This window comes from Ambystoma mexicanum, chromosome 2p (genome assembly GCF_040938575.1).
Source record: "Ambystoma mexicanum isolate Mex_15411 chromosome 2p, UKY_AmexF1_1, whole genome shotgun sequence".
Taxonomy (NCBI): Eukaryota; Metazoa; Chordata; class Amphibia; order Caudata; family Ambystomatidae; genus Ambystoma; species Ambystoma mexicanum.
Window position 1 is genome coordinate 1,105,083,668 of NC_090923.1, and position 11,167 is coordinate 1,105,094,834.

The 11,167-nt window shown below is 45.8% G+C and overlaps 1 long non-coding RNA gene across 1 annotated transcript; it reads right to left on the reverse strand.

Moving 5' to 3' along the window:
• Positions 1 to 485: 485 nt before the first annotated feature.
• Positions 486 to 7,310, reverse strand: LOC138567164 (uncharacterized). Its single transcript, XR_011302118.1, has 2 exons — positions 7,063 to 7,310; positions 486 to 787 (listed from the first exon to the last, which is right to left on the reverse strand). It is a non-coding gene; the product is annotated as an uncharacterized lncRNA (long non-coding RNA).
• Positions 7,311 to 11,167: the final 3,857 nt, after the last annotated feature.

Sequence of the window (11,167 nt, forward strand, 5' to 3'; positions counted from 1 at the left end):
TACGGGTTATAATTTGATAAAGTAGTAATTAAAGTCCAATTCCTTGCAATGCTGAAAAAGTCGTGTTTGTTGGTGTTGAAAAAATATATATGTGCAAGTCTTTTTTACTAGACGTATGCGTAATATAATGCATCCTTATATCTCCAGTGTATGCAAAGGCTGGCACTGAGGCAAAGCCATCGCAGTAGTGCATTTATGAATTAAATTGTGTACTGCCCACTAGTGGAACTGTGACTGATAAGCGTGGTGTATCTGTCCCCCACAAATATTGACATCAAAACTATCCTTCACGATTCAAACCAAGGTCCAGTGCCTTCCAAAATGAAAAATGCCAGGTTCTCTTAAAATCATGGGCAAGTAATTATATGGGCTGCATATGCCGAGTAAAAACTAAGCATTGGACCAAACCCATTAGCTGCACAGGAACCTGAGGGAAATAAAAAATACAACAAACAAGATGTTTAATAAAAGAATAAGAGACAAGATTTAGAGTTAAATAGATTTTAATGTAACAGACTCATTGAGGCAAAACTGCCCGAGCACTCGCATCACATCCGTGGTCCCAAGGGCTGGTGTTAAGAGTTCACCTGACGTGGAATGAAGAAAGCTTTAATAAGACGTGTAGCCTACTCAATAGGGGCTTTAAGACGATAGCAGCCCAGTCAACCGCATCTATATGGCAGAAGCCCCATCACTCCCTCTTCTTGTAGGCCTCCAAGTTGGACAAAATCCAGCCAGATGGCGCCAAGAAAGCCACAACGAAGGCAGATAGTCCAATGACTGTATCCTGTGAGAAGATACAAAAGTGGGAAGATTAGGTACATGGTGGGAGCAAACCAGAGCACCACACACATTTCGGTATACCATGCCCTGAAGGAACCTCACCCAAGGGAGGTGCGCTACGAGAACCTTTTAGCAAAAGTGGCACATCAGAAGAAGGAAGCGGGCACAGCAGAACCATATTTCCTTCTCTGCAGCCTTATCCCAATCATTATAATCCTTTGATTGTCCCTGCCACTCAATAATCCACGCATAATGATATATTTAACAGCCTAGAAGACAATCTCATTCTGCAGGAACACACAAACTTTGACCTGCTAGTATGATAAATAGTAACACCGCTAGCAAATACTTGATAGTCCCCCTTACCAAGCACTTACACTTTTTTTTTATTCACATTTGAATGAGGATTGTTTAATTAGGATTTTATGCTCAACCGAGCATGCCTACATCATTCCTATCAATCTAACTTAAGCCACCCTGCTCATTTTTCATACCCCAACCTTATTCACCTCACTCGCATGGCTCTACTCTCCCTCTACCAACCTCCAATGTCACTCCACTCTGTGCCTCTAGAATGACGTCCCCAAATCCTTGCAACAAGTCTTCCCGATCAAGTCTCCTTTAGCCCAGAGGTTGGGGTCAGAGCTACCAATGAGACAGGGATTCCCCACCCACACACCTCACAACTGACACCTCCGGTGACTTGCACCCTCACCCCATGTTGGAGAGCAGGACAGGTATAAGCAAGATAAAAGAAGGCAACACCCTTTCTTCCATCACCTCTCCTTTGAATTCACCAGCAGACAACTCTGAGTTCCTAACCCCACCCCCCATCCCTATACCAGCCTTCAAATCATTCCTATGTAGTACTGACTTACCTCAACTGTTGCCAAAGGCTCCTATAACCCAAACCTAGAATTTCAGCCTCCCTAAAATCTTTCACCACAGCCTGAATTTGATCACTCACTAATCTCAATTACCAACGCAACCACAGTTCACAACTCTACCTCGTCTTATAGCTGACCCCAACCAACCTCTCCAATTCTTTTCCTATCACTTGTCTACATCACTAAAAGCCCTCAATCACCCTCCTTGCCAGCCCCGACATTCACATAACATTTAAATCCGATGCCCAGGTTCTTTGCCCCATCTAGCAATACTTCCTCAGTCAATGCCACTATCAGCCCCCCCCACTACCCTCTTGCACCTCCAGTCAACTCCACTTAATATTTGCCAACTCAAAAAAACCTATCTCCAGCTAAATCGCAGGTCCAACCTCAGGCCACCCCCCCCACTACCCTTTATTAAGCAAAAGCCAGCTACTTCACCAACCTGATCTCCCCATCAGATCTCACCCCTGCCAACTATGCAGCTCCCTACCCAATACCACTTTTTATGCCACCTGCTGCTTCAAGTCCCAGATCATTAGAATCTGGAACAAAAACTGTTTCTCGCCATGTCCTGTCCACCTACCATGGAAATTCTTTCCTCCCCGTTTCTGCATACCTACCTCCTCTGTGCTGCGATCAACCTTTGTTCATCAGTAAATGCTCCTTCTACTCTTGCCTGTCCTCATATCTAGCATCTATCCCCCTGCTTTAAATACGAAAGAGTGCAAGCCGTCTTTAAAAAGGATCCTCCCAAAAAAAAACCTGCAAAATATTAACCTCGAGTCCTTCACTCCTCTACTCATTTTCAGGCTTCCCTCATCTCTTGTCTAATCGCCATCCAAAATAGGTGTGCCGCCGATGATCTTTGTCTAATTGCCACCAAGACTGAGATCCTCCTCATTGGTACACCACCTCCATCCTTTCCACTCTCTCCCTGGCCAGCCTCCCTTGGCCCTCTTCCTACCCCCACCAGCGAGGCTAAGAACCGCATGGTTATCTTGGATTCCACACTTTCCTTCTCCGCAGGCATCTGACATCTCTTACTGCACCTCCTTTGAGGTACTCTGCCTTTCCTGAAATGCTCACCTCTCCTTCCCTCAAAAGCTCAACGTCTCCCAAGCTCTGGTTCTCTCTAGGCTGGATTACTGCAACAGCCCCTTTCTAAAGCTACCTGCCTCCACTCGCCGCCCTTTACAAATAATCCAGAACAGGACTGCAAGACTTTTGGCCTCAAGCCCTGGGATCGTATCTCTTCAGCTCTGAAATCCCATCATAGGCTCCCAGTGGATGCAAGGATTAAATGTAAAACCCTCTGCATTGTCCACAAGGCTTTCTCGGGCCTGGGTCCAAAATACCTTCAACTATCCCTCCGTAAATGCCTCCCCTCTACCCCTCTCGAGCCCTTCGCTCCTCTACTTCCAACTCCCTCAGGGTTAGTCGTTTTGCAAAGAAACAAGCTGGGGCTAGATATCCATCTTCGGCTGGGGCCTCCCTTTGGGGCAGCCTCCCAGCCACCTTGAAACTTAAGAACCTGGTTCCGGAAGCACCTCAAGTCCTTACTCTTTGCCTCTGCCACCCTTTCCCCCTGTTGATCGGTTTTCTCTCTTGGCATTGTGACTTGTCCACCCTCCGATTTGGGCCCAGGTACCGGCTCAACCTGCCACCCTCCTGCACTGCCTCCGGGCCACCCAGTGCACTGGGGTTCTGTATCTGTACCCATACAGCCCCCTCCAACTTCTGCACTTATATCAAATATACTCTGAATAATCTATCACCAGCCACTTGCACTACCACGGTTTATCGCATTTATTTTTATTTTATTTTGTATTTATTCTGTTCCGCACTTTCCACTCCCCCCCCCCCTTTCCCTGCACTTGCGCTTTCTTAATGTCACTGGGCCTAGTAAAATCTTTTTTTGTTCTCCCTTTGCCTAGTCCCGCTCTGAAACACTGGTGTAAGAGCGCGATATTTTATTTATATCATTTAATTTCTCCTGCTTGTGTCCAATTTCCAAACAGCCACCACAAGTCCTCATGTATATTCTTCCTTCTTGATCCCTCTGCACTTTGACACAAAAGGACCATACCCCTGTCTAAACCATCTGACCCCGGCACTGGCCTGGATCCTTCCTACAGCTCTGGCCATTTTCATCTCGTTAAATCCCACCATCTCCAACAGCACCCTGATCCCATTGAGGGAAACTACTGCAAGGTTTTTCCCAGGCGCAATATTGTTTAATATATTGGTCAGCAAAACTTTAAGGCTGCGCACAGAGGGAGACTCAATGATCTTTAAAAAAGGAGTATGCCGACTGCTTTTAATAGGGGGGTGGGGTTGATAGGGGCTCATTTAAAAGTTTGAAAACCATTGCTTCATCTACACATGATGGGCTAAGCTCCCTGCACACGGTTTCTACAGTCCGTTTACAGAATTTCAAGGCCTTTTCCACCTTTAACCAACCTCTCACTCTATCTCACAGGGCCTATTAGCCACTGGGTGGCCCTACAATATCGTATATACTGAACTCCTGGAACACTACAACAGTTTACCTCCCTGCTTATATTATACCCCTCATCCACCCCCTACCTTCTGAAACCATCAAAGCTTGCAACATTGGTGCCCCCCCAAACTTAAACCCCATAAATTCATTGCTACCACTGCAGCTCGAACACCTCCAAAATAGCATCAAGATCCAATTCCTTCAAACACTACACTGCACCAAAACTAATCCTGTAAACCTTGACTAGTTTTCTAGTCTACTTTTGACTTGCCCTCTAGTCATCTAAAAAAACATTGCCACTGGCACCCAAAATTTCAGAAAGGGTTGGATGACCTTGTGGCACTGATTGCTCTTCAAATGCCCAATCCTCTACTTCCATCTAGGCATGGCATCACTTCTTCCGCGCCCCAACTCCATCTAGTGCCATAGTCTTAGTTCACCGTCCTGCCTCAAGTTTTTCTTTTGCCTTCCTTGATAGTTATTTTGCTGCAATCCAAAACACTACAACCATCCCTGCGTTCAAATAAGCACTGAAAGGCTATCATCCCTCACTTGAACACCCCTTGCTAACACCACCCATACACACAGCCACACAGCCCAATTCTGTAGTGTAAATACTGTTAAGAGTGCTACTAATAAATCACACTACCCATCACTAAATAATTGACATTGTCTGTAACCGTTCTGCCCATTACATTAACTTGGAGTAATTGTAAATCTAGAGACTGATGCAACATCCATTCTTACCATGTACAGCATTTCTGTTCAAAATGCTATCCCTGTTACTGAAAATAATTACACACACAAACAAAGGCAGGTCACACCTCAAAATAGTATAGCTCAGCCAGTGAGAAACCAAGGTTCATAATCTGCTCCTGAACAGGGGTTAGGCTAGTACAGCATTGCGAGCCCTACAGACAGCAAATGGTGGAGGGGCTTGGCCAGTGAACCCCCACCTCACCTTGATTCTAGGGAGATTGGGGACCCCTACAAAGAAAGGAAGGACCATAGAAGGTGATGTGGCCCCATACTCACAGGTGAGTAAGTCACCAGTGTGCAAGTTAAAAAGGAATCCAAGGGCTTAAGGGGCAGAAGTGTATTTTTGCAAAGCATTTTCCTCTGCACTTTAGTTAGGTGAGAGTAGAATTTTCTCAATGGATCTCCACTGTTTGGCTTTTTAAAAGAAAGGAAAAGCGGTGAGACAGGCGCTAAAACATACAAGTCCAGTAATGTTGAGGACACTATCAAAATAATTCTGCATTTTGTGCGGTAACACATTGCACTTAAAATGTGATGCAGCAGCCTACACCACAAAACTAATAAATGCTAGCAGAACCTATCTGACCAACAATTGCTTAACGAGGGCCCTCATTCTGTGAAGGTACTGTAAATCCCTTTTGCTCATGTTCCAAATGCCAAAACATTAACAAAATTATACAGAACAATGCTATAAGAGCAGCGCTCAACATCCCTAAAAAAGATTTCAACATGACGCAAGATCCATTGGCTGCTGGTACGAGAACACATCAAATGCCTCTCAAAAACTGCCCCCACTTATCTGGCTAAACAAATCATCAAGGCCCAGTCCATGAGACCCAACTGAACTGCTTAGACCTTCAGTTTAGCGATCCCTCACTTCAGGTACCAAAAAGCTGGAGGCACTAGCTTCCCAGCAATAGCCGCCAAATGGAACTCACTGCCCATAGCCTTGAGATCAAACCTGTTCCTATGGTCTTTCCGCAAAGGATTCAAAACCTGGCTCTTCGACCAAAGTAACTAAAACATAAACCACTGCCACCGAACCTCATCCACTAGCTCACAACCTGCACTGTACATGACCAATGCTTGCATTTTATGTAATCCTACAACATGATGTAACCTTATGCAAAGTGCAATGCCGGTATCATAACGTAACCTGCAACCAAGGAAACCTTCAATCTTATGTAACCAGCGCCCAGATGCATCAGGATTTGGTGTGCTTAACAAATGCCAAATTAAATAAGTGCAGGCAGGGGGCTACGGTAGTTGAAAAGGTCGTAATACAAAGTAGGAGGAACAAGTGCAAACAAGTGTGCTCACCAACGTTTGCATATAGGTGAGATAATTGGCAGCGTTTCCTTTACCTCCCCTAAAATTGGGCGCCACAAAATCCAGATTTGCGGGAGAAAACGCGTTTGGGCGGGGGCGGGTTTGAATCCTTTCAAAATTAAAACCCAAAAAACATAGATAAATTAAACACAGATTTGTACAGGACCACACCGCGTTTAGTGAAGTATTTAAGATCAACCTGCAGGGCACATGTATAACTTTTCTCGGGTACAGTAGTCCGTAGAAATGTATACAATGTTTAATCTAGAACAAAGTAAAAATAAAAAACACACATTACACATATCTTAAGCAAAAAAAAAAAAAACGAAACAAAAAAAAAAAAAGCACACGCGTGCTTCTTCCATGGGGACACATGCCACGGTTTAGCAGTAATCTGTTCAAAGTTTCCCAAAAACCGTAAACCAGACAATATAAAAACATTTTCTCCATCTACCATTGAACGAAATGTACTCATGCAGCCCGACAAATATCTACAACCTTTAAGAAAATATGCTCAAACTAGTGCGACTAAAGGGTTCTTACAACCCCCACCCACTTAGGTTTGGCACGAGTTCCCCTTGTGCGTGCCTCTAGCCGCCTGCTTGAAATGCGGGAGAGATAGCCTCAGCGTGCACAGAATGACTTACTAAACTCTCCCCCTCGCACACCCTCAGAATTCCAGACAAGCGAACGTTTAATTATCTGCCACCACAAGTAGTGTGCTACTGTTCCCCAAATACCAGTTTATATGGTGTCTCTCTCATTGCTATACTGAAGGTTGGAACTCGGTGCCCTACTTACTGCGCCGGTGACCTTGCCCTTTGCAGGCTTGGAGGCAATGCCGGCCCGGTGGGTCACGGTAAACCGGCTTCCCCTCAGCAGCGGGGTCAAACCACGGAGCATAGCAGAAGTCATGGCTTTGAAAAAAGCAGCTAGGACAAGCGGACGATATGCTTGATTCAGATTAGCTGGAGGCAAGGAGGAAATGAAAGGCACCAGTCGACGGAAACGAGAGCCTATGAGGGAGGGACCAGACGGCCATCTTAGAAGGCAACTTGCCTTAGGCAAGCTCGCAACACATCTATCGGTCCAGATATATTTGACTGCCATTTTAAGATTGGGAATATACCGTTCCCAATAAGCCATTTTAGAATGGGACTAAAGTTATACAATTATTTTATACCTAGCAACCGCCCTTCTTATCATCTGATTTAGCTGTCAGCTTTAGAACGAAGCTAATTTGGAAGTCATGTTCACAACACTGTGGTCGTGATCCGTCTATGTTTCGTAATCTATTGTCCTTGAAATACTTTTTCGCGTGCGTGATTGCTAGCGAGTGCACCAGAGAAATGATCCGGTTCACCCGGTTACTTATCGGCAATTTTCACTACTTTTAGGATTAGGTAGCGACTAGTTCCCATCCGAGAAAAGGACCATAGCAACGGCCCGCCCCCTCGTTGTCACGTGACCTCTAATGTCATTCGTGTGCTAACAGGTGTTGTATGCTATCCTGCCTCCCATGGTAGATTGTGGGAGGCAATGTTCGGCAATCTTCGGAGTCACGCCCACTTGATGGCTACAGCCATACATGCAGCCCGAAATGAAAAGCTAATGTCATAGCCCACCCTCCTACATTTCTGTTCCTGGGATTGGCCAGTGATCTGTGTAGCTCCACCCCTGTCCTTGAGTGCCCGTGTCCATCATTTAAGCAGTTCTCATATTTTATTCTTTTTTAGTGGCCGCAGTGTTGCCATGTCCGCTTATTATATTATAAGTGACTTTGGGCTTGTTTTTGCCCAAAGTCGCTTATAATATTAGCAGGTTGCTTGTCGCGGTTTTTGTCCGCGTTTTTCGTTTTTCCTTAATTGTGTGCTTATTGTTCCGCTTGTTTGCCAGTCTGTCTGACTTGGCCCCATTTACAAAAAAAAATGAATATGAAAGGCGAACATGCCGTCTTGCCTTAAGCTGTTATGCACACGCTGTGAGGCTCGGGCTGATTGCCTTCCTGATGTGAACCTGCAAGTACTCCTTTCTTTTGCATTGATGGGCTCTTTCAATATGAGAGACCCTTTGAAGACGCATTACCTAGCCAAGAGGTAAACACGGGGTATTTACAGCAACATGTAGTTTAGTCGTGATGGAAACAAGCATAGACAATGACAATAGTTTAGGGTTTTGTGTAGGCATGGGAAAGGCCCTTGGTAGGCACTGCTATCTTTAGTTGTATGAACGGCACCAGGTGCAAAATGGTGCAAGTACCAGGGCATCTAATGGCAGTGCCTGGCAAATGCCTGATAAGTTTGCAAAAGCCAAAAACTTTTAACATGACTAACTGAAGGACACACACAGTGCTTTTAACTTGATTGGCTGAACGCAGATCAGGTTAAGACATTTCTATTACACCAGTAGCATTTACAGCTCAAATTCATTCAGCATTGAGTGCAAAGTTTAATGTTAAGGCTTGATTAAAGAGAGCACAAAGAGTTCCCATGAGAAGGTGTTTTGGGCGGGGAGGGGCAAGAACAGGGTTGGGCAGTGCCTTAAGTGGCACTACAAATCGAGCCGGGGCTCATCGAGGGGGCGTGGCCTAACAGCGGGGGTCTTGATGGCCCGTTAGGCCACGCCCCCTTAACGAGCCCAGGCTCAATGGGCTACTGCCACCCCTGCCAAGCAGCCTTTCGTATAGATTAGCAACCTCTCCCCTATGGGGAGAGGGTGCTGATCTCTGCATTTATTTTGTGTAGGCTTGCCTGGCAGGGGACAGCGCCTGCCTATTCAGCCTTAATGGTGGTGCTGACCCTCGCCAGCTGGGGAGGGGCAGCACCACCATTAAGGCTGAAAACGTGAGGCCACTGGAAGCAGAGGCCTTTTTCCTAAATACTGAAACTCCCGCAAATGCGCGGCAGCTCCAGTATTTAGAAAGCAAGGCCTCTGCTTTCAGCGGCCTCACGTTTTTTCCATAATGTTGGCGCCGGCCGACGGGAATCTCTTGATTAAAGGGATGCCTCGCAGGTGCGGCGCCACCATTATTGCTGAAAGGCATTTTTTTCTGTAGCCTGAAGCTCTCGCAAACGAGCGAGCGCTTCAGGCTGTAGAAAAAAATGCCTTTTCGTGTAGTGGCCGGGGCTGCCAGGGGAGATTACTGGGCCCCGGCAGGGCCCCGCCTCAAAACGAAATTTCAGAGCCTGCCGGGGCCCAGCCCCGGCAGGCCCCGGCCCACTTAAAGCCCTGGGGTTGGGGATTAGCATGGCAATGAACAGTCAATGGGTGGGCTAGTGATTTACTAGAGGAGTAAGTCATGAGGGAGCCAATGACCAGAGGGGTGATGGACTATATGAACCAAGGACCAGATGACAGCAATCAACCAGGTTTCCCAATACCAGAAGGACGACAGTGGGGGGGCCATGTCACGCTTGTCGCCATGAGCTAGTCCTGGATTTTCCCTTTGCATACTGGTCCTTGTAGGCCCATACTTATAATGGGAAGAAATAAAATACCAGTCCTAGCATTTAATAGGAAATGCCTGGACTGGCTCAGTGTCATGAAGTACATGGGGCTACTTGGCAGGTACCTGCAATGGAGCCAAGGACCAGAGGTGAGCGACGAATCAAGCACCAGAGCAGCCAAGGATCCAAAAAGCCAATAATGTTGCTTTTATAAGTCGCACACATACAACAAATTAAAATAGACACCAATTGTTAGAAAATAACAATTTTAATAAATGATTTTTGTTAACATATGTTTGAGCTCTCTGTATGTATTCTTTGCGTTATAGTTATTTTTCAACTTCTGAGACCTTTCCACCTTATTTTAGAGGTGCGCTTGTTTTTGCAGCTTATTTGGTTGGGAGTCAGCTTGTTTTGGGCTTGTTTTAAAGGAACATTCAGCTTATTTTTTCCTTCTGACCTGGCAACACTGAGCGGCCGTGGAGAGAGGAAGGGGAGACTGGGAAAGAGGGGGTTTGAAGAAATTAAGTCGCATGGAGAAGAACCGAGCTCTACACTGCGGGGCTGTGGTGGGAATACAGGAGCTCGAGGCACACAAGGGACTGAGCAGGAACAAAGGAGGGACCCTTCTGCACCAACACAACGAAAGCACAGTATTTGAAAGGCTACCGAGCAGGGAAGTTGCTAGGTCTGGAAAAGACCCGGGGCTAAGCTGATGTCGGAACTGTTGGGACTGGGGGCTAGCTAGTCTTTTGGCTGTAGCTCCTGCGATTCTATCCGGGGCTACAACCAAAAGACCAGGGGCTATAGCCCCCTTAGCCCCCCCCTAGCAACGCCCCTGCCACCGAGGATTACAAAAGCCCTGTACAGTGGTTTAATTGCTGGGATCAAAAAATAATAAAAATCACATAAATGAAAAACATTTTGACTTTTCTGTTTCATGACACCAACGTAACATTGTTTACTCCTCCATGTACGTAGACACATTAACACGGAAGAATGCCATGTTAAGAGAGGGCTAATCACCATATTGCTGAAACGAAGCACCTGAATGTTTTATGGAAATGCTTAACTCAAGGTGGTCTGTTTTGGGGGCTTTGTGCATGGACAACATTGTGTGATGAATGTCAACTTAACTATTTCATAACTTGTGTGTTTTATCACTGTTCTATAGCCAAAACATTAATGTAAAGAAATATTATACCAAGCAAAAGGAGTGTTTAGCGAACAATGGTTTCACACCTGTCTGCATCAGGCGTGCCTGTAAATAAGTGAACACAAGGTAGGCTGCAGTCTTGTGGCAGGATGGATGCCATACTCCCACTTGTCATGAATCCTCCTTGCATGTTAATTCCACTCTCTTTATCACAGAGAATGGTCATCATGGTTTCCACAGTTATGTTGCCTGTTTGAAAACCATTATAACGCACTTCAGCAGGGCAGTTTCTAATCCATTTGGT